This window comes from Protomyctophum bolini (genome assembly GCF_963924005.1).
Source record: "Protomyctophum bolini genome assembly, chromosome: 18".
NCBI classification, from domain to species: Eukaryota; Metazoa; Chordata; class Actinopteri; order Myctophiformes; family Myctophidae; genus Protomyctophum; species Protomyctophum bolini.
In genome coordinates, this window is record NC_137879.1 from 5517111 (window position 1) to 5541903 (window position 24793).

The 24793-nt window shown below is 45.0% G+C and overlaps 1 protein-coding gene across 1 annotated transcript in view; it reads left to right on the top strand.

Annotated features, from left to right (window-relative positions):
* The window catches only part of LOC308333030 (heparan sulfate glucosamine 3-O-sulfotransferase 3B1-like), a 192755-nt gene that overhangs the window by 40291 nt on the left and 127671 nt on the right, over positions 1-24793 (top strand). The gene's annotated exons all lie outside the window — the stretch shown is intronic.

Consider the following 24793-nt stretch of genomic DNA (forward strand, 5'->3'; position numbering starts at 1 on the left):
GAAGTATAACATAATGCTTAGTTAAAACACCAAAAGGGGTTCCCGCCCCAAAATGGGGTTAACCTATTTAGGACTTGAGACAAGATTCTAAAAAAAGAATCATGACAGTTTTCTGAAAAACCTGTGTTTCTATATGTCAGTCAATGGTTCCCAAGGTTTTTCCGCAATTTCACATTTCCGCAATTCCCAATTTCCGCAACACTTCAAAAAACAATGGGCTATAACATATCGTTTTTTTTATATGCATTTGGCCGCCGACCCCCATCTGAAAATATGTAGTTCCAGGGACCCCCCAGAAGCAAGGATTTGAGTAAAAAAAAAACATTCGCTCTGAAAGAATATATATTCAAAGATTTGTGCCACATTTTCAGGATTTTTCTAAAATACCAGATCTACAAGCTCGTAGCGCGGAACACTATTTTTCAATAGCCACAAGTATAACATAATGCTTCGACAGGACAGGGTGCTAGAAACTCACCACAAATTGGTCAGGCTGAAAACTGACCTACTTTTGTTTATTTTCCTAGAACGCCTGCATGCCTTAATTCAGTCAGTGCTTTGTGTCCAAAGAGAAGTGTCACACATTTCAGAAAGAGTACTTTAAAAAAGTGCCCTGAGTAGCATTTTGACGCTTGTCACAAATAAAAGAACCAGAAAACAACTTACAAAGATCTGCGTTTTATTGTTCCCCTAACCCGGGGTGGTGAACCGCACGCATGGCTGCGTCTTTCTAAGGGACGCCGTGTTCCCACAACTTGGACGGACATCGGTGTGTCGCGCAAATCTTTGAATAGGCCTATATATTCTTTCAGAGCGAACGTTTAAAATTTTAACTCAAATCTTTGCTTCTGGTCCCAGCTGGAATTCAACAACATATTTTCAGATGGGGGGTCCACGGTCCAAATACAGAAAAGAATGCTGGGGGCCCTCGACTCCTTGACATGAAACAGGTTGAGCACCACTGACGTAGAAACTTAGGGTTTTCAGAAAGTAATCTTTTTTAGAATCGGCCTCAGAGTCTAAATGGGATAAAGTAGCAGATCTACAAGCTGTAAACACGTCGCTTCAAGCCGCGTTTGGAGCTTGTAGATCTGTTACTTTTGACGCTGCAGTGCGGTGGTTTTCAACCAGTGGTCCAGCCGGGACCACCAGTGGTCCTTCAGGTGGGTTCAGGTGGTCCCCACCGCTAAATAATGGAGAGTTGGTAACCAAATGGACCCTGTAGGAGGAGTCAGAACCCTTATAATGATCCCTTTAACTCTAGAGAGTGTAAAATGAAACCTGACAGAATTATTTCTAAGTGAGGCTATACAAATAAATAGCAAAGACCAGATCCCCGTACTCCACCTTAAATAATCTCCACTGGAATAGTGAGAAGTACCAGAAAACCTTTTCAACTCCGGAATAAAGACTCAAACTCTAGGGAAACTAGAGTATTGAAAAGACCTGAAAGGATTTGGACACAAGATCTTTAAAATATTTCCATGTTTTCTTTAGTAAGTATTCTCACTCAGTACAGTTTTAAAGGATAGAGGAGCGAGAAGTCTCCAAAGTGCTCTGAAAAGAATGTCACATCATTTTGCACAAACATGAAAACATGTCATATTACCAGTATTCAGCTGTCACATTTCAATAGGTTGAAAGGTCCCATCAGAGTGAGGTGTCATCAGGCTGTCATGGGCGTCCGATCGTCTGAATCCTGTTTTCGACTTTAATGGCGTTCCGTGATTAGGATTCTGTTTTTGTCTCTTTTATCACAGGGAGTGAGAGAGTGTGTTTATCCTCATCTTTAAGGCCATGGTTGTTGTCGTGTTGTTTTCCGTCCATGTTTTCCGTCCATTTAATCATATTTCCCTTGGTATAATTGACAATCTGGAGTGGGTGACAGCTGGAATTAATACACACACAAATATTGATGACATGACTGTATGGCAGGGCAGTCCTGTGCAAACAGGAGAGACAATACAAGGTCTTTTTTAACATAGTTATATAAGATGTGAACATAACAATATGAAACAATAAAACTAACTAACTAAAGAAATTTTATTGGTTTTATTTTACGCTCTCAATGTTTAACATTATTGTTAAACATCTGGCATTACTACATTTACAACTAGAAGTCTACACAATTAGAGAATGTAGATTAGAAGAATTGTTATTTTGATCAACATTTGTCAACAGTATGGAATTGTGTGTCAACGAACACAAAATTGTCTTTAGTTTTGGGTCTGAGAGGCTAAAACATCTCATCAGATGGTGGTTCTGTGGCTCAAATGCTGAATAAATAATGGGCCTTGAAATGAAAAAGGTTGAAACCTGTCATGGTCACGTCCTGATCGAGCCCCCCTGAGTCCCTCCGTTTGTCCATGGTTTCCCTCTGTCTCTCCCAAGTCCTGCTCCTCTGACTCTGATTGCCCTGATAGTGCCGTCACCTGTGGGGACCAGCTGAGCCAGGTTGGGTGAGGAGCTCCAGTGACTAATATCTAAACTCTGCCTTGTGTTTGTTCAGTGCTGGATCTTAAGTTAGTGTCAGGTTTTATGTTCAGTTCCCCTTCTGTTATCCTGTCATGTCATTTCCCAAGCTAAGTCAAGTTTATGTGATATTCTTGTCCTGCCTTTGTTTGAGTTTCCTGCACTTGGGTCCTAACTCCTAACACCTGCAAACCGTGACAGAAAACCACTGCTGCAGTGTGATCAAGTATGTTAAAAAACACTAAAAGTTAAAATGTGCAGATGAGAGGTTTCTGCCACATAGTATAGAATAAGGTGATGCCTGTCATAAACGCATGCATGCCTCTCAGGTGATGAAATACCCGGCCTGCTGCGCATGTTGTCACAGTACTGTTGTATCTGTTGTCATGGTAACCGGGGGGAGCCATGAGTCACCTAAAATTGGACAGGACCAGCTGTGATGTCATTGTGGCAGGGGGCGGGATCCAGGTGTCTGTGAGTGGGGTGACAGGGCTGGCTCTGCCAGCTCACATGTGGCGCACCTGCAGCAGATTGTGTCAATGAAATGAAGGACAGCTGCTGTGTGCATAATATAAGGAAGTTAATGTGCTTCATGTGTTCTCTGTGGCAGTGAGAGGCTGGCTGGGTCCAGACAGAGCCACACAATACTCCACATTCCTGCCTGCTAGAATTGGATGTTTAATGTCACAACGGTGACTGTTTAGGTGAGGTTATAGGATTCACATTGAGGATACATTTTAGTTTTGGCTCCTGTTAATGACGGAGTTTGTTGACCAATTCCCTGGCTTAGGAGGAATAAACAGCCTACTTGAGTGTCCTTCCGTGCCCTGGGTTGTGACCCGCTTGGTCACAGTCATGCCGTACTTTTTATTTGTATTTTTTTCTATTAATTTAGCCATTTTTGTATACCACACCATAGACAACCAATATAAGGCAAACATTTCCCAAATTTCATCATGCTTTATAAGTAGCATGTGAGAATTGTGACGTGTCAAACTAGGAGGTTTTCATGATTCTGAATCCATTCCAATCATTAGTTTTGCACGAAAAACACTCCTTGGCCTTGATGTCAGCTCATTTGGACACATTTTGGCAAGCGGCTATGGCCGAATTTAGGAGTGTTTTTTGTGCAAAACTAATGCTTGGTGTGGTATACAAAAATGACCATAACTTATTTTTTCCGCGATGTTTCCGGCAGAGCAGACCTCTCATTCTGTTGACCTTAATGACTAAGTGAATAGATATAAAACACAAATAAAAAGTAGGGCCTGACATCACAGGTTAAACCCTATATTCCTTGAGCTTATTGGGCCTGTGGCTCCCTGGCTATAGTAGTGACCAGTACACATTATCATAGTCGGAGCAGAGGACAGTCTACTATTAGATGACATCATACTGATGACGTCATGGGATCTCCATAAATGGGAATAAACAGGAGTCAAGACACAGATGCATCACACACACACACACACACACACACACACACACACTCAATCGTGGTCATTAAAACTCTCTAATATTTTATGTGTCAGGTTAGCTAATGTTATTAGAAGGCCTGAGAGCCAGGTGCCACGGCCGGGCCCGCAATATTTCTAACCGCACCCCCCATGTGTGTGTGTGTGCACATCAGCATGTGTATACACGTGCGTGTGCGTGCGGTGCGTGCGTGCGTGCAATTACCCTGGTACAAATTGGCCATCTGGAAACTCTGGGGGAAATGTTGGCAAGCAGACGCACTGCCTGGTCTCCTTTCTGTTCCGTCGTCCTCACTGACAAAATATCTTGTGTTGACAAATCATTTAAAAGCACTTTGGTCCAGCTAGCCGTGCGGCGCGGCGTGCTGCAGGTAGCATTAACCAGTGGCTGTTAAGACACGAGAGCCGGGACATCTTCTGTGTCATTCTTACATTTTAGCTGTATATTTAGACCTATAGACTACTTTGACTCGCAAAGTGGAGTGCGGGGAATACCAGAGAAATAGAAGATCTACATGTATCATCTCACCATGTATCAAGCTCATCTCACGTGTCACTTCGTGCTCCGCCATGAGCTCGTAGATCTGCTATATTTGAAAAGAAAAGTCAATCGTGAGCAAATTGTGTGGAACGTCTTTGAATATGTGTACCGGTACATATTTTAAAGCGAAATATATCATTTGGGTGGTCCTTAACATCACCTGAAATGTACCGTATACGACTGATGTAGAAACACAAGGTTTTTCAGATAACCGTAAGACATTCATCTTGTAGAAGCGGGCCTCCTGCAGGTCTTAATGGGTTAATGATGCGTCTGGTTCTGCAGTGATGTATGGTTCCCGCGCTACGCTGCATGACGTGCCGTCTCCCCGCTCAGGGTCAAGTCAACAGACGAGCCATCAAAAAACCTGGACGGGTTCCTTCAGAAACTCTCCAGGACTCTGAAAGGCAGCCTTGAGTTTTTGAAAAAAAGTGACTCATTTCTGCCCCGTTTAAATCTTTTTAAGATGCCTGCAGTAGCCGTATATACGTAATGCACCTGGAACATGTGTGTCTGTGTGTCACGACTCACGAGGTTACGTGGAAGGTCAGGAAGGAGGATGTGAGCTGAGGTCACTGTCAAATATATTCCTGGGAGTCCTGGGAGGGAACAAAGATGAGGAAGCAGACAACCACATTAGAAGAGTATATTCTTGTAGGTGCGAGGCTAAAAAGACACAATATTGTGCCAGCACACAACAAATTATCTTTTAAGTGTCGTACAAAGCCAGCTCGAGTTGTGACAAATCATGACAATAACCACAATATTTTGGACCAAACAAATAATTACAAAGAAGAAAAACAAGAAAAAAAACTCCCGTTTTCTTCTTTCTGATTATTTGTTCGGCCCGAATTTTTTTGTTTGTTGTCATGATTTCTCACAACTCGAGTTGGCTTTTGTACGACGCTTAACCCATTCTGACCTGAGATCAGATTCATACGAGGTTTCCACTGGACACACACTGGTCTGATGGACCCATTCTGACCTGAGATCAGATTCTAAAAAATGTCTGTAGTTTCTTTGATTTTTCAAAAATAGCAGACCTACAAGCTCGTAGCGCGCCACTCGGTGGCGCGCTATGAGCTTGTAGATCTGCTATTTTTCAATAGCTAAAGCATAACATGATGATAACACCAAAATGGGTGCCCGGTCAGAATGGGTTAAAAGGTCTTTAAATAAATACTTTTTTAAATGCCTATGAGGAAAATGAACGGGGAATCATTTCCTGGGCCCTGGTAGACGCTCTAGGGAGGTCCTCGACTACAATTCTGTTACTGTAGCATTGCATGGATTGACTCCTAAATTACTATACTGTGTAGGTCTATGATAACATAATTTTCATCTTCACATAATTATGTGAAGATGAATGTATGTTTCAGCATGACACTTACGGTACATAAAAGCATTCCAATCAAAACTGGGGCAAGCTGCTATATCCAATTATAATATCTGCACTGTTTCTCTCTTCAGGTTAAGGACAGAGTAGCCTATAGGCCTACTTATTTAATAACATTTAATGTGTACCCACGTAGTGAATACAAATATTGTAAGCAAAGCGCACAATACAATCCTCACTGTTAACAACAGTAACACATGTTACACAACTCTGAGTATGTATTGTATAGTCGTGGCCGGGTCCATAATTTGGTCACATTTTGTAGTATAATTAACACCGGGTGATTCACTGCGGTCAGCAGTGTTACGTACGTACTGTATATAACACTCCACTGGAGGAAGGAAGGATAGGAAGCACTTCAAAACCGTAGAAGCCTCTGTTCATAGGTGGTCTCTGTTCAGCTCCCATACTGCGGTCGCACAGAATCATATCCCACTTCATGTGGGCTGAGCTCCAAGGACGTCGAGCGAGAGAGCTATACAGTCTCTCCCTCTCTCTCTCCCTCTCTCTCTCTCTCTCTCTCTCTCTGCGGTGGTGGAACCGGTGGGGGTCGTTGGTTCTGTGGTCGTAGGTGACCCACAGCTGTGTGGGAGGTTTGGTTCTAGCTGGCTTACTGGTGGTGGGTCTGACTGACTTGATCGGAAATGCACCACCACCCCCTGCCTTCCCTCCCTCCCTCCTTCCTTCCTTCCTTCCTTCCACCCCACCCCTTCGCCCACCCTCCGTCCCTGCACCCCCCCTGTCCTCCCCCTGTTAAAAAGAAAAGCGCCCCAGTTGTTTGGCCTATAATATTTCCTCTAATGAGATACACCTCCGCGGTGGGTTTAACCCATTTTGGGCGGGAACCCCTTTTGGTGTTTTAAGCATTATGTTATATACTTTAGCTATTGAAAAAGAGCAGATCTACAAGCTCATAGATCTTAGAGCTATGAACTTGTATAGGTCTGCTATTTTTGAACAATCGTGAAAATGTGCCTCAAATCTTTGAAGATATATATTCTTTCAGAGTTTCAGTTTTTAACTCAAATCTTTGCTTCTGGGGGGTCGCTGGAACAACATATTTTCAGATGGGGTCGGCGGCCAATTGCAGATAATGTTCGGGGTCATTGACATGAAATATTGAGAACCACTGATACAGAACCATGAGGTTTTTCAGACTTCAGGCCTAAATGTGTTAAAACTTTAAATACAGAAGGGGGGGGTCTTCTGTGAAACACCTCGGTGCATTGTAGTAACAGGGCCTCCCGTTCACATCCCGTGCCATTTGAAAACTTTTCAAATGGCCGAAATGTACTGTATATAGAGCTTACGTGGTTACTATGTTTTGTAATAATAATATTAATCAAAATGATTCTACAAAGTAACTATAGTGACTAAAGTTTTAAAATGCATGTAAGTGGAGTAAAAGTATAATATTTACCTCTGAGAGAAATGGTCACTCACCACATGATTTTGGGGAGTCCCTGATGACAATGAATTAAGTGACAATTTGAGGAACACAACTTTCAGGATCTGTATTCATTCTTGCATCTTGTTTTGTATAGTGTGTTCTTTGTAGTGTGATCTTTTTGTTTGGTTAATCTTATTTTGTAGTGGTGTTTTCCATTTCCTGTCTGTCCTTGTTGTTTCGGCCTGTCTTGTCTCATGATCCACACTGTGATTATGGTTCACCTGCCACTGAGTCCTGTAACTCCTGTTAGCCACCCACAGCTAACCTGTCCTGTGTTGATGGTCCTTTGAGTTCTGCTGTGTGTCCATGCAGGTAATTTATTTGCATTCTATATTATACCAGTTGGTGGGTTTGTGTTGGTGTTTGACATGAGCTGAGCATCTGTTGTTGTTGGTATTAGCTGTAGGCTAGGCTAACTGGTTGCCTGCTGTTGTTGAGTATAGGCCTTCTGAGGTTTCATTGGCCTTGCTCTTCTTGCATTTCATGTGGGTCAGACTTACAACACTACTGACAAGAACAGTGGTTCCTAAACTGGTCCATTTGGTTCCATTTGTACACTCTGTCTGTTAAGACACCTGTAAGTAATGGGCTTTGACCTTTCTAGATATCATCTATATGGAATTGTCAACAGCAAGGTTGCACGGAGCGAAAGAAGAAAACATTGATATTTGGTCTGGTATTGCAGATTTGGTTAAGGACATGATTTAGTCATTATTTATTTTTCCCCATTGCACAGTGATTGGAGTCCTGACATTTTGTGGCATCTTTGGTCCCGGGGGGAGGGGTGGGTGGGATTGTTTGTTGTTTGTTTTTGTGTTCCTTTCTTTTGCTGTTGTGTGTTTTGTTTTCTTTATTTCATTCATGATTGTTAACATGTTTTATTGTGATTTTTTGTCTTAAATAAAAAATATTTAATAATAAAAAATAAAATAAAGACCTGTAAATGAAGGTCCATTTGCTCCATTTCCTGAAACCGGGTTTTAACTCCGGGGTAGAAGAGAAAATGGAACCAAATGGAACCCTTTTCCACTCTTTGTACACTCTGAATTGAACAGAGTGTAATTGTACAGTGTAATTTGAAGGCACACACACACACACACACACACACACACACACACACACACACGGCTTGAAATAGAAGTACAGGTACAGTATGTGTTTCTGTGTGTTCTTCCTTTGTTACAGTGATCTAGATTCCCAAAGTTAAAATTAACCCTGTTTTTCTCCTCCCTTCTTTCTTTCTTTTAGTCCTCTGGGATGCATCAGATCTGACACCAACCCAACTCCTGCTGGCTGCAGTCGCGTGTGTTCTGGTAAGGAAATTAAACATTATATATATATATATATATATATATATATATAAATCACACCTGTGTGAAGTGAAGGGCGCTCTTATGAAGTTATCATACATAATCTCATTCCGGCCAATCACAATTTGCGTCCTCATCTTTCTGTCCTTACTTTTCTGTCTTCACTTTTTATCCTCGATATGTACTTTGCTCAGCCAAAGAGCCAATCAAATCATCGCAATGGGGTACACGCAAACGGACAAAGCTGGGCATTGGCCCCCCAATAAGATGCCCAAAATATATATATATATATATAGAAAAGCTATAAAACTTTGTAAAAACATCCATATTTAGCTCCATGTTCGAATGCCCCCCTGTGAAAAGTAGCAGAAATAATATGAACCTTGGTAATAAAAATCTATTTCTATAGGCCTGTACTTTTGTCTTTTAATGAAAATATACCCAACAAATTCACGGGACCACGCTCACGTAAATACGCTTGTGTTGTCGCACCCCGCGACTTCTCAGAGCAAAAATAAGTTAATTGAAAATGAACCATATAGGCGCGTTTTATCGCTCCCCCTGTTTGCAAGGCCCCTTAACCCATTCTGACCTGAGATCAGATTCATACGAGGTTTCCACTGGACACACACTGGTCTGATTAACCCATTCTGACCTGAGATCAGATTCTAAAAATGTCAGTCGCTCTTCGATTTTTCAAAAATAGCAGACCTACAAGCTCGTAGCGCGCCACTCGGTGGCGCGCTATGAGCTTGTAGATCTGCTATTTTTCAATAGCTAAAGCATAACATGATGCTAACACCAAAAATGGGTTCCCGTTCAGAATGGGTTAATGCACATTTTTCTGTTGACGTTCACCTTAATGTGCCGACGCACTGAGATAATTAGTTCAGGTGATGTTTTTTTTCCCGAGCGGTACGAGGAGGCCCCCAGGGGGGATAATATGGTACAGTAAAAAACAGGGCCAGACGTCTCCTCCCAGGAGGAGACTTTATTATGTACAGTATGCCACAACATGCTGGCTGACTTTCCATAGGGAATATACGGTGAGTCACATCACACGTCACGCCAGAAACATAACAACATACAACAATGTCTGTCGAGTCGAGTGCTCTGAGTTTGATACCTTTTTTGTTTCATCAGGCTATAGCTTGCTTTATTATTGCATTGGAAAATGTGGCCTACTCCTACTAGACCCCAGAAGAGGGGGGGTGGGAGGAAGGCAGAACAGAGCAAGGCTGTTTCGTCAAAACCACGTGGGGGGGGGGGGGGAATACAAAGTGAAAAAAAACAAAGGCAAAACAAAACAAGAAACACGAGCAATTAACTACAGAGCAACGCTAAACGAAGGTAAAAACAAACAGTGTCTATTTCAGCCAGTGCGTCATTAGAGAGCACACGACCTGTCAGCATCTTTGGAAAATGTCTTTAACCATTATATAGCGCTATAGCAAACAAAGGAAAATGTCTAGCTATTAGCGCTATAGCAAACAAAGCCGGTTTATTCATCGCAGGGTGGCATGACTTCGGCATGCACAGACGCACGTCGGGTTATTACTCCCGTGAGGCGAATAGTGGTGGAAAGTAACTAAATACATAAACCTAAGCTATACTGTAGCCTACTTGAATACAATTTTGAGGTATTTATGCTTTAGTATTTATTTCCCATTTCCAATACTTTTACTTCTACTCCACCACATCTCGAGTCAAATGTTGTACTTTTACTAAACATACATACAGACTCCATCTCCCAGGGGTCTTAGCGCATTGTAACTGACAATAAGCCACTCCCGAACTACTTTTACTTAAGTAATAAATGTGATTACTTTTCCCACCCCTCCCTCCCTCCCTCCCAGGTAGAGGTACATGCTGCCAGTCTGCGCCTCATCAAAAAGCATCACTACAGCGCTGTACAAGTCTGGATCTGGATAATTGCTCAGCTGGAGAGAGAGAGCGAGAGAGAGAGAGAGAGAGGGGGAGAGCACAGCGCAGCGCGGTGAAAGACACACCACAGAGGAAGACAAACAGGATGTGGTGAGTAGGGGGGAGGAGGGGGGGAGAGGGGCAGGGGGAAAAGTCCCCATTTTGGCAGGTTGAAGTGGAGTATGTTGTGTTGGCGCGTCGCCAGCCAGCCAGCCGGCTTCTCTCCTGAATCCCCCTGCCCAGCCACCTGCATTAACCGATTCTGACCTGAGATCAGATTCTAAAAAATGTCTTCTATATACATCCTGACAGTTTTCTGAAAAAGCTATGTTTCTATGTCAGTCGTTCTTCGATTAAAAAAAAAAAAGCAGACCTACAAGCTCATAGCGCGCCACTCGGTGGCACGCTATGAGCTTGTAGATCTGCTATTTTTCAATGGCTGAAGCATAACATAATGCTAACACCAAAAAGGGGTTCCTGCCCAAAATGGGTTAACTCCTGACTAACCCGATTAACCTGTTCATGGACACCGCAGACACACGCAGACACACGCGTGGAGGCTTTGACTGGCTTTGGGGGGGCAGGGCAGGGCCTGCCAAGTTTGCCATCTTTGAAGGGAATTATCTGTGGTGATTAAACACTTTTCAACCTGGCGTTCCTATTTTTGTTTTTTGGGCGCGTCATTATCTAGGCGAGATAATGACTTTCCGTAAATGATCCGACAATAATGTGAAAACGGCAGATCTGCGATGCCATGTGAGAGTGAGAGTCTAGCCAACACCAACACCCTCCTATCTAACATCTGATCTACACTGTTGAGAACTGAGCTGTCACAGTTTCTTTGCGCTTCTTGCCTTTCCTGTCTATGTGTCAGTATCATGTCAGTATCATGGTCAGTATCAAGGTCAGTATCATGTCAGTATCATGGTCAGTATGATGGTCAGTATCATGTCAGTATCATGTCAGTATCATGTCAGTATCATGTCAGTATCATGGTCAGTATGATGGTCAGTATCATGGTCAGTATCATGGTCAGTATGATGGTCAGTATCATTTCAGTATCATGGTCAGTATCATGTCAGTATCATGTCAGTAACATGGTCAATATCATGGTCAGTATCATGGTCAGTATCATGTCAATATCATGGTCAGTATCATGGTCAGTATCATGTCAGTATCATGTCAGTATCATGGTCAGTATCATGTCAGTATCATGTCAGTATCATGGTCAGTATCATGTCAGTATCATGTCAGTATCATGGTCAGTATCATGGTCAGTATCATGTCAGTATCATGGTCAGTATCATGGTCAGTATCATGGTCAGTATCATGTCAGTATCATGGTCAGTATCATGGTCAGTATCATGTCAGTATCATGTCAGTATCATGTCAGTATCATGGTCAGTATCATGGTCAGTATCATGTCAGTATCATGTCAGTATCATGTCAGTATCATGTCAGTATCATGGTCAGTATCATGGTCAGTATCATGGTCAGTATCATGTCAGTATCATGGTCAGTATCATGGTCAGTATCATGGTCAGTATCATGTCAGTATCATGTCAGTATCATGGTCAGTATCATGTCAGTATCATGTCAGTATCATGTCAGTAACATGGTCAGTATCATGGTCAGTATCATGTCAGTATCATGTCAGTATCATGGTCAGTATCATGTCAGTATCATGGTCAGTACCATGGTCAGTATCATGTCAGTATCATGTCAGTATCATGGTCAGTATCATGGTCAGTATCATTTCAGTATCATGGTCAGTATCATGGTCAGTATCATGTCAGTATCATGTCAGTATCATGGTCAGTATCATGTCAGTATCATGGTCAGTATCATGGTCAGTATCATGTCAGTATCATGTCAGTATCACGTCAGTATCATGGTCAGTATCATGGTCAGTATCATGTCAGTATCATGGACAGTATCATGTCAGTATCATGTCAGTATCATGGACAGTATCATGGTCAGTATCATGTCAGTATCATGTCAGTATCATGGACAGTATCATGGTCAGTATCATGGTCAGTATCATGTCAGTATCATGTCATGGTCAGTATCATGGTCAGTATCATGTCAGTATCATGGTCAGTATCATGTCAGTAACATGGTCAGTATATCATGTTTGGTATTACGAGTAGTGTTCACTGTGTCTTATCTCTGGTCTGGTGACCATGAGATATGAACTCTGCGTCATGCACACTGTTTTCTAATACCCCCCCCCCCCCCCCCCCTCCCACCCTCAAACCCTCCCTTCCTTCCCACCAAACACACGCTCTTCCTCCTCGACCGCCACCATCGACGGCTCGTCGCTGCGCGGTGGCGGTGTGTCGTATATACGTTTGATCCCGTTATAGCTTCAAGCGGCTGCAAAGCAATCACACAACGCCACCGAAACAGGCTTGTCGTCGCAACGGCCGGGAGAACAGGGCCATGGAGGCCTGGGTGGGCGCGTGGCGCGTGCGTGGGCGCGTCGTTCAATAATTCAGACCGCTGCCCCTCCGTTTACAACCCGAAGCACTCTTCTGATGCAGAGAGACACGCCGGCTCGCTGCGGAGGTTTCACAGTTCACACGCGACGGCGTGATGTGAACTCCTCCTGCACTGTAACCTACTGTAATATGAATGCACTGGCATTCCACATGAACATATATACATTTATCGTATTCTAGCAATTGGCCGTATTATAGCCACGTTTTGATTTCGTGGACAGATACTATATGAAGAAAGAAATGTTGGTCGACTACCTTTTTTTTGGACTACCTTTTGTATGTCTACTAAAAATGACTGAGACTGAATACGTTGACAATTTCCTTTACAAATAAAAATTAGATAAAATGTTAAGGAGGGACTAGTGGAGAAGAGATCCTGTAGAGTAGAACTATAAGAGAGAAGTAATTTTTTGTTTGTTTACACTTGGTTGTAGCACTCGGTTGCACTCTGAAAACGAGAGTTATGCATATTGCGGTCAGTTATGTCTGTCAGTCAGTCAGTCAGTCAGTCAGTCAGGTATGAAATAGAATAGCAGATGGCCGAAAGGTTAATGCATGTTGTGTAATAATAGTAAATATAGCAGCTCAAGTTTTCAAACAAATGTAGTGGAGTAAAAGTACAATATCTGGATACGAGATGTATAGCAGAGTAGAAGTATAAAAGCATTCGGAATTGGAAATGCTTCAGTAAAGTATAAGAGTACCTCAGAAATGTTCCTTAAGTGCAGTACTTGAGTAAATATACTTAGTTACTTTGCACCACTGCTGCTGGTCTCTGGCTGGCTGACAGGGCGAGTCGGGACACGTCCCGTGTCCCTCCATACGCGCGCACGTGCACGCACACACACACACACACACACACACATGACCGGAGGAAATGAGTGCTCAGATTTGGGGAGGAAGTCTCATCATCTGCTGCTGCACGTGAAAACGGAGATTAGCAGACTGACACACACCTGGAGAGAGAGAGAGAGAGAGAGAGAGAGAGAGAGAGAGAGAGAGGGAGGGAGGTCGTATTGGGTTCTGCTCTGAACAACAGTCGATCATTACACCTCACCTGTGTCGCCTTTTATCCGACCGCGAGTCTCGACGCGTTCCTCTTTCTAAAGCCTATTATATGAAAGACAGGAACTTATGCTTGATTCTAAAGCCCATTATATGAAAGACAGGAACTTATGCTTGATTCTAAAGCCCTATTATATGAAAGACAGGAACTTATGCTTGATTCTAAAGCCCATTATATGAAAGACAGGAACTTATGCTTGATTCGGAATGTATAGAAAATAGTTCGAGCCGAACCGCCTTAATAAAGGGATAGTTCAGAACTTTTTCCATTTAAGCTGTATGAAATATACTTGTCATTAATATTGCAACTGTATTAATTGATTTCCCGAGTCCCGTGGTGGGAGTTCTGCTCTGGTTTTGGTGAAATATTAAGTAGTCCCTGTCATTTTGTGGGGGGCACTGGGGCCACGCATTAAAAGTAAATCAATCCACAAAACTAACCTCATTTGTATTGTTGACCTATTTCTACCATAGTGCAACTTTCGTTCATTTAACTATCTTTTCATAACACGGAACTATGATTTTTGTGTCCATATCACTACGCCTATACAAAATAGTTCCATGCGATAGAGGTTGAACGGAAAGTTGCGCTAATATTTCAGAAATAGGTCAACAATACAAATGACGCTATAGTTTTGTGGATTAATTTACTTTTAATGCGTGGCCCCTGCAGTGCCCTCCACAACATGACGGGAACGAAATATTCACCAACGCCAGAGCAGTAGAACTCCCACCACTCGGGCAATCAATCAATACAGTTGCAACAACCACTATATTAATGGCAAGTATTTCATACAACTTAAGTTAAAAAATTGTGAACTATATCCTCTCTAAATTAGGAGTATATGAATCAGTGTTGTTTTTGGCAGCAGATTTCTATTTTAGTTTTAGTCGTAGTCTCTTGAATAGTTTTCACTTAGTTTTAGTCACATTTTAGTCACCTGGAATGTTCTAGTGTTTAGTCTAGTTTCAGTCGACTAAATGTCATACGATTTTAGTCGACTAAATCTACAGTTGATTTAATCGACTAAAATGTGTTTTGACAGGCCTTGATGTCGTTGTAATGACATATTTTACACTTTGGTTGCATGCTGAAAATAGCAGATATACAATCTTGTATTGTATATCTGCTATTTTCAGCATGCAACCCAGCATAAAACTGGATCTCTTGTCCACTAGTCCCTTCCTAACATTTTACTCTAGTTTTTATTTGTTGACACAATTGTCAGTATATTTAGTCTTAGTTTTAGTCATCATAGATTCGTTTTTATTTAGTTTTAGTCAGTGAAAAAATGGTAGTCGTCGACGAACATTTTTCATTTTTCGTCTTAGTTTTAGTCGACGAAAACAACCCTGATATGAATGGGCCCTATAAGGCCTGCCGGTGTTGATGCACCTGCACCCTCTGTTGGCCTGTCCCCCCGGGGCCTCGGGGAGGGATGTTGAGTGGTGTTTATTGTGTGTGTGTGTGTGTGGTTGTATAATTTTGGGGTTTGTGGGCTGAGCGCTGCTGCTCCACATCATCCCAGTCTGCTTCAGGAGGAAGTATATTATATAATGCATGTCGGTCATGTTATACTTGTGTCGTTTTTATTTACAATAACGCAGGCCGTAACGCAACGCAGCGCCGGGCCAATGGATACCATGTGTGTTTACCGTGTGTATGTGTGTGTACATTGCGGATCCACAATTTTATTTATACACACACAATGTTGTACACATTACATGTGCCATATAGCCATGTGTGGCTTCATGCGTTTATACGTATAAATATATATGCTATATGCCCCAGCGGTACGTACTTTAATATGCATACTTTGTACGCAGTTGAGCATGTATACTCGTGTGTGTGTGTGTGTGTGTGTGTGTGTGTGTGTGTGTGTGCGTGCCTGTGCGTGCGTGCGGAGTACATATTGTTCCTGCAGTGAACCGTGAGTGTATTCCTCTGCGGTACCGACGGATTAAATGAAGCAAAGTACAGCTCTTGGACAGGAACCAGGGGACTTGGACTGGACCTGTACCGTACCGCTGTCTATACACAGACAGACACGGAGACCATCCCCACTTCCTGAGAGGAGACCATGAAGCCTGATGTATCTGTACTCTGTAACGCTATAGGGTTTTAAGCAACTACTCCACTATTCGACTAGTAAATCCACCAGTTGACCTTGTTGGTATACTAGTTGACTAGTTGATAAGAAAAAAGGATCGGCTAGAATGCTAGATTATTGTCACCAATGTACACCGTTTTTAAATGTGGTGAGGGAGGGGTTGTTGTGGACATGTTCTGTTTGACTGTAGTGAGGGAGGGGTGATGTGGACAATGTTCTGTTTGACTGTAGTGAGGGAGGGGTGTTGTGGACATGTTCTGTTTGACTGTAGTGAGGGAGGGGTGATGTGGACAATGTTCTGTTTGACTGTAGTGAGGGAGGGGTGTTGTGGACATGTTCTGTTTGACTGTGGTGAGGGAGGGGTTGTTGTGGACAATGTTCTGTTTGACTGTAGTGAGGGAGGGGTGTTGTGGACAATGTTCTGTTTGACTGTAGTGAGGGAGGGGTGTTGTGGACAATGTTCTGTTTGACTGTAGTGAGGGAGGGGTGTTGTGGACATGTTCTGTTTGACTGTAGTGAGGGAGGGGTGTTGTGGACAATGTTCTGTTTGACTGTAGTGAGGGAGGGGTGTTGTGGATATGTTCTGTTTGACTGTAGTGAGGGAGGGGTGATGTGGACATGTTCTGTTTGACTGTAGTGAGGGAGGGGTGATGTGGACATGTTCTGTTTGACTGTGGTGAGGGAGGGGTGATGTGGACATGTTCTGTTTGACTGTGGTGAGGGAGGGGTGTTGTGGACATGTTCTGTTTGACTGTGGTGAGGGAGGGGTGATGTGGACATGTTCTGTTTGACTGTGGTGAGGGAGGGGTGATGTGGACATGTTCTGTTTGACTGTAGTGAGGGAGGGGTGATGTGGACATGTTCTGTTTGACTGTGGTGAGGGAGGGGTGTTGTGGACATGTTCTGTTTGACTGTGGTGAGGGAGGGGTGATGTGGATATGTTCTGTTTGACTGTAGTGAGGGAGGGGTGTTGTGGACAATGTTCTGTTAGCTGTAGTGAGGGAGGGGTGTTGTGGACATGTTCTGTTTGACTGTAGTGAGGGAGGGGTGTTGTGGACAATGTTCTGTTTGACTGTAGTGAGGGAGGGGTGTTGTGGACAATGTTCTGTTTGACTGTAGTGAGGGAGGGGTGTTGTGGACATGTTCTGTTTGACTGTAGTGAGGGAGGGGTGATGTGGACAATGTTCTGTTTGACTGTAGTGAGGGAGGGGTGTTGTGGACATGTTCTGTTTGACTGTGGTGAGGGAGGGGTTGTTGTGGACAATGTTCTGTTTGACTGTAGTGAGGGAGGGGTGTTGTGGACAATGTTCTGTTTGACTGTAGTGAGGGAGGGGTGTTGTGGACAATGTTCTGTTTGACTGTAGTGAGGGAGGGGTGTTGTGGACATGTTCTGTTTGACTGTAGTGAGGGAGGGGTGTTGTGGACAATGTTCTGTTTGACTGTAGTGAGGGAGGGGTGTTGTGGATATGTTCTGTTTGACTGTAGTGAGGGAGGGGTGATGTGGACATGTTCTGTTTGACTGTAGTGAGGGAGGGGTGATGTGGACATGTTCTGTTTGACTGTGGTGAGGGAGGGGTGATGTGGACATGTTCTGTTTGACTGTGGTGAGGGAGGGGTGTTGTGGACATGTTCTGTTTGACTGTGGTGAGGGAGGGGTGATGTGGACATGTTCTGTTTGACTGTGGTGAGGGAGGGGTGATGTGGACATGTTCTGTTTGACTGTAGTGAGGGAGGGGTGATGTGGACATGTTCTGTTTGACTGTGGTGAGGGAGGGGTGTTGTGGACATGTTCTGTTTGACTGTGGTGAGGGAGGGGTGATGTGGATATGTTCTGTTTGACTGTAGTGAGGGAGGGGTGTTGTGGACAATGTTCTGTTAGCTGTAGTGAGGGAGGGGTGTTGTGGACATGTTCTGTTTGACTGTAGTGAGGGAGGGGTGTTGTGGATATGTTCTGTTTGCTGTGGTGAGGGAGGGGGTGATGTGGACATGTTCTGTTTGACTGTAGTGAGGGAGGGGTGATGTGGATGTGTTCTGTTAGCTGTAGTGAGGGAGGGGTGTTGTGGACATGTTCTGTTTGCTGTGGTGAGGGAGGGGTGTTGTGGATATGTTCTGTTTGACTGTGGTGAGGGAGGGGTGTTGTGGATATGTTCTGTTTGACTGTGGTGAGGGAGGGGTGTTGTGGATATGTTCTGTTTGACTGTGGTGAGGGAGGGGTGTTGTGGATATGTTCTGTTTGACTGTGGTGAGGGAGGGGTGTTGTGGATATGTTCTGTTTGACTGTGGTGAGGGAGGGGTGTTGTGGACAGGTTCTGTTTGACTGTGGTGAGGGAGGGGTGATGTGGACAGGTTCTGTTTGACTGTGGTGAGGGAGGGGTGTTGTGGATATGTTCTGTTTGACTGTAGTGAGGGAGGGGTGTTGTGGATATGTTCTGTTTGACTGTGGTGAGGGAGGGGTGTTGTGGATATGTTCTGTTTGACTGTGGTGAGGGAGGGGTGTTGTGGATATGTTCTGTTTGACTGTGGTGAGGGAGGGGTGTTGTGGATATGTTCTGTTTGACTGTAGTGAGGGAGGGGTGTTGTGGATATGTTCTGTTTGACTGTGGTGAGGGAGGGGTGTTGTGGATATGTTCTGTTTGACTGTGGTGAGGGAGGGGTTGTTGTGGACATGTTCTGTTTGACTGTGGTGAGGGAGGGGTGTTGTGGACAGGTTCTGTTTGACTGTGGTGAGGGAGGGGTGTTGTGGACAGGTTCTGTTTGACTGTAGTGAGGGAGGGGTGTTGTGGACATGTTCTGTTTGACGGATGTCCTTGTTGTGTTTGGTTTCGTCTGTCTGTATATTTGTCTCCTTTTTAAAAACAAAAAAAAATACTTTTCCGGGAGACATGCGGAAAAGTCCGACGGTCTCGGGACTCGAACCCACGACACGCCGTCAGGCTGGATTTACCGCTCAGCCGCGGCCCAGGCCTTTGTCTCCTTTTCATTCTCAATTGTTATTGATCCTGTATTTCATGTAGACATGGCTGCCAGTTCCCACCTGATGTTGTGTGGGAGTTCGGACTGATCCAGACCATACTGAATAACTGCTAGCTTGCATGACGTCTTCAGACTAGGACTCAAGTCCAAGAAATACAGGTCACTGGCTGTTTCGAATCTACCAAAATGGATGATACAATATCCCATGCATGAACAGCAAGTTGCAGAACGGTACGTACAACGCATTGGACCCGGGCCTTTACCCTTGAGCTGAACCCTCTTCCAGGAGAAGTTTTCTGGACTGAATCTCCACAGATCATCAGTGACAGGGAGGTCCTGGTTATTATGTATCAGTATGTACAGCTCTCCGTTGTAGGTGAATGCTGAATGACGTCCTGATGGACGATGTTGTGCAGAAGTTACGCTCAGCCAGACATTGGTCTCTGTGTCAAACACTCTGACGGTGGTGTTCGGATACTTCAGAACACCCCAGCCCCCAAACACACAGCCCCCAATCACAAACATCCTTCTCCCGATTATGGTGGCAGAGTGCCACGATGAAGCAGGAGGTGGGGTTCCTCTGGGGTTCATTAATGTCCAGACCATCGAGCTGGTGTCCAGCTTGTACGTGTCATTGGTGTGTCCAGTCAGCGTGTTGTCTCCTCCATGGATAATCATGGCCTTCTCCAAGACGCACGCTGAGTGGTTCTGCCTCTCCAGTGGAACAGCCCCAGATTGCTGAGGTTTGAACCATCTGTGGTTGTCGACATCAAAGGCATAAAGCAGGTTGTCCTTGCACTGTCCGTTGCCCTTGTCCGGAAAGTGTTCATGCCCACCCCAAATGTAGACGGTATATTCAATCAGCACAGCTGTGAAGCCGTAGCGCGCGGAGGGAACCTCTCTTCCGGGTGTCACCGGGGCCAACTTCCTCCAAATTAAAGTCACTGTGTTGAAGATGTCCACATCAACCTGACCCATGTTCCTTCCAAAGTAGTACAGCTCGTGTCTCACGGCTACAGCAGCATGACTATCGTTCTTTGGTGGACCTTTCTGTAGCAACGTCCAGGAAAACATTTTTTAACACGTTAATTAGTGAAAAATGAAGTTCCTGCTCTGAAGAAGATCTCAAGAGCCAAAGAAAAGGGCAAGCTAAAGAGGCTCTTATAATCTTGGTCAAAAAAGTATTGAAGATGTGCGTCTTTCAGAGATCTACGCTGAAGAGTGGACACTCTGAGAAGTTGATTCAATCTGCACTCTCTCTGAGGCTGCGGTGCTTTTTGTCATACTGGCTGGATTGTTGGTGTCATACTGGTGCGGTCACATCTAAGTATGACATCAGGGACCCCATATTTGGGCAAGGCTGACCTGCTGGGAGTGGATATGGCTGAATCATCATCAGCTTCATTTACTTCAAGTTCGTTAATGGGGAATTGCAAATTAATGAATTAATTCATGTCGCGTGCGTGCGTGCGTGCGTGCGTGCGTGCGTGCGCGCGCGCGTGTGTGTGTGTGTGTGTGCCTGTGCGTGCGTGCGGAGTACATATTGTTCCTGCAGTGAACCGTGAGTGTATTCCTCGGCGGTACCGACGGATTAACCCATTCTGACCTGAGATCAGATTCATACGAGGTTTCCACTGGACACACACTGGTCTGATGAACCCATTCTGACCTGAGATCCGATTCTAAAAAATGTCAGTCGTTCTTCGATTTTTCAAAAAATAGCAGACCTACAAGCTCGTAGCGCGCCACTCGGTGGCGCGCTATGAGCTTGTAGATCTGCTATTTTTCAATAGCTAAAGCACGACATGATGCCAAACACCAAAATGGGTTCCCGTTCAGAATGGGTTAAATGAAGCAAAGTACAGCTCTTGGACAGGAACCAGGGGACTTGGACTGGACCTGTACTGTACCGCTGTCTATACACAGACAGACAGACACGGAGACCATCCCCACTTCCTGAGAGGAGACCATGAAGCCTGATGTATCTGTACTCTGTAACGCTATAGGGTTTTAAGCAACTACTCCACTATTCGACTAGTAAATCCACTACTAGTTGACCTTGTTGGTATACTAGTTGACTAGTTGATAAGAAAAAAGGATCGGGAGGGGTGATGTGGACGTGTTCTGTTTGACTGTGGTGAGGGAGGGGTGTTGTTGTGTACAGGTTCTGTTTGACTGTGGTGAGGGAGGGGTGATGTGGACGTGTTCTGTTTGACTGTGGTGAGGGAGGGGTGATGTGGACATGTTCTGTTTGACTGTGGTGAGGGAGGGGTGATGTGGACGTGTTCTGTTTGACTGTGGTGAGGGAGGGGTGATGTGGACAGGTTCTGTTTGACTGTAGTGAGGGAGGGGTGTTGTGGATATGTTCTGTTTGACTGTGGTGAGGGAGGGGTGTTGTGGATATGTTCTGTTTGACTGTGGTGAGGGAGGGGTGTTGTGGATATGTTCTGTTTGACTGTGGTGAGGGAGGGGTGTTGTGGATATGTTCTGTTTGACTGTGGTGAGGGAGGGGTGTTGTGGATATGTTCTGTTTGACTGTGGTGAGGGAGGGGTGTTGTGGATATGTTCTGTTTGACTGTAGTGAGGGAGGGGTGTTGTGTTCATGTTCTGTTTGACTGTAGTGAGGGAGGGGTGTTGTGGACATGTTCTGTTTGACTGTAGTGAGGGAGGGGTGTTGTGGACAATGTTCTGTTTGACTGTAGTGAGGGAGGGGTGTTGTGAACATGTTCTGTTTGACTGTGGTGAGGGAGGGGTTGTTGTGGACAATGTTCTGTTTGACTGTGGTGAGGGAGGGGTGTTGTGGACATGTTCTGTTTGACTGTGGTGAGGGAGGGGTGTTGTGGATATGTTCTGTTTGACCTTGGTGAGGGAGGGGTGATGTGGACATGTTCTGTTAGCTGTGGTGAGGGAGGGGTTGTTGTGTACAATGTTCTGTTTGACTGTGGTGAGGGAGGGGTTGTTGTGTACAATGTTCTGTTTGACTGATGTCCTTGTTGTGTTTGGTTTCGTCTGTCTGTATATTTGTCTCCTTTTTAAAAACAAAAAAAATACTTTTCCGGGAGACATGCGGAAAAGTCTGACGGTCTCGGGACTCGAACCCGTCAGGCTGGATTACCGCTCAGCCGTGGCCCCCAGGCCTTTTGTCTCCTTTTCATTCTCAATTGTTATTGATCCTGTATTTCATGTAGACATGGCTGCCAGTTCCCACCTGATGTTGTGTGGGAGTTCGGACTGATCCAGACCGTACTGAATAACTGCTAGCTTGCATGACGTCTTCAGACTAGGACTCAAGTCTAAGAAATACAGGTCACTGGCTGTTTCGAATCTACCAAAATGGATGATACAATATCCCATGCATGAACAGCACGTTGCAGAATGGTACGTTCTGGACCGCATTGGACCCGGGCCTTTACCCTTGGGCTGAACCCTCTTCCAGGAGAAGTTTTCTGGACTGAATCTCCACAGATCATCAGTGACAGGGAGGTCCTGGTCATTATGTATCAGTATGTACAGCTCTCCGTTGTAGGTGAACGCTGAATGACGTCCTGATGGACGATGTTGTGCAGAAGTTACGCTCAGCCAGACATTGGTCTCTGTGTCAAACACTCTGAAGGTGGTGTTCGGATACTTCAGAACATCCCAGCCCCCAAACACAAAGCCCCCAAACACAAACATCCTTCTCCCGATTATGGTGGCAGAGTGCCCCGATGAAGCAGGAGGTGGGGTTCCTCTGGGGTTCATTAATGTCCAGACCATCGAGCTGGTGTCCAGCTTGTACGTGTCATTGGTGCGTCCAGTCAGCGTGTTGTCTCCTCCATGGATAATCATGGCCTTCTCCAAGACGCACGCTGAGTGGTTGTGCCTCTCCAGTGGAACAGCCCCAGATTGCTGAGGTTTGAACCATCTGTGGTTGTCGACGTCAAAGGCATAAAGCAGGTTGTCCTTGCACTGTCCGTTGCCCTTGTCCGGAAAGTGTTCATGCCCACCCCAAATGTAGACGGTATATTCAATCAGCACAGCTGTGAAGCCGTAGCGCGCGGAGGGAACCTCTCTTCCGGGTGTCACCGGGGCCAACTTCCTCCAAGTTAAAGTCACTGTGTTGAAGATGTCCACATCAACCTGACCCATGTTCCTTCCAAAGTAGTACAGCTCGTGTCTCACGGCTACAGCAGCATGACTATCGTTCTTTGGTGGACCTTTCTGAAGCAACGTCCAGGAAAACATTCTGAAGAAGATCTCAAGAGCCAAAGTAAAGGCGAGCTAAAGAAGCTCTTATAATCTCGGTCAAAAAAGTATTGAAGATGTGCGTCTTTCAGAGATCTACGCTGAAGAGTGGACACTCAGAGAAGTTGATTCAATCTGCACTCTCTCTGAGGCTGCGGTGCTTTTTGTCATACTGGCTGGATTGTTGGTGTCGTACTGGTGCGGTCACATCTAAGTGTGACATCAGGGACCCCATATTTGGGCAAGGCTGACCTGCTGGGAGTGGATATGGCTGAATCGTCAGCTATTTACTTCAAGTTCGTTAATGGGGAATTGCAAATGAATTAATTAATTAATTCATGTCAGTCAGTCCGTCTGTCCCGTCACTCCTCGTGACAAGCTCCGTATATGGCCAATAACAGAATTCATTCCATAATTATGCCATATGAATTAATTACATCTGACCTCATCAAACCCTGTATACTCAAGACACTGCCCCCGCTGCCACCCTTGCATCTTTAGTTTCATATATTCAAGTACACATTTTCTTTGTTTTTCTGAACTGTATGTACAGTTGTAAGATTTTTGGGGGGATGATGATGGAAGATTGCCTAGAGTGTGTGTGTGTGTGTGTGTGTGTGTGTGTGTGCGTGCGTGCGTGCGTGCGTGTGTGTGTGTGTGTGTGTGTGTGTGTGTGTGTGTGTGTGTGTGTGTGCGTGTGCATGTGCGTGCGTGTGTGCACAGGTTCTATGTACAGTACATGAGTGTTTATATGGAAACATCGCTTGAGAGTGCCAGTTTGAATGTGTCCGCACTCATCTGACAAGGTTCCCGTGTGGGGAAGGAAGGTGCGTGTGCGCGAACGCCTGTATGCGTCTGCACGCATACACACACACACACACACACACACACACACACACACGTGTGCCTGCATCAGTCTTTTGATGACTGCGCCAGATAACCCCCCCCCCCCCCCCCCCGCTGGGAGACACTTAAATTTGGTCAGACACCCAGAGACTGATGGCCATCAATAATGCAGATGGCGCAGAGATCCCACCGGCAGACAGACCTGGCTATCGGTGGGGGGGAGAGGGGAGGGGAGGGGTGGGGGGAAATTGGCCCGTCCTCCCCCTTGCTGGAAGCCCCCCCCCTGTCTCCGCAGACGGATGGCTTCAATTTCCTGTCTGACGAGGGACACACACACACACACACTCACACGCACACACTCGCGCACGCACACATCTCCTCAGCGATCAGTGAGTGCGGGCCAGCCCAGACCCTCAGTCCATATTGAGCCAGTCCTCTCGAGCGCGCGACAGAAATAGCCTCACAACGCGTCGTCACATACAACCCCCCCGATGGACTCTCTATAC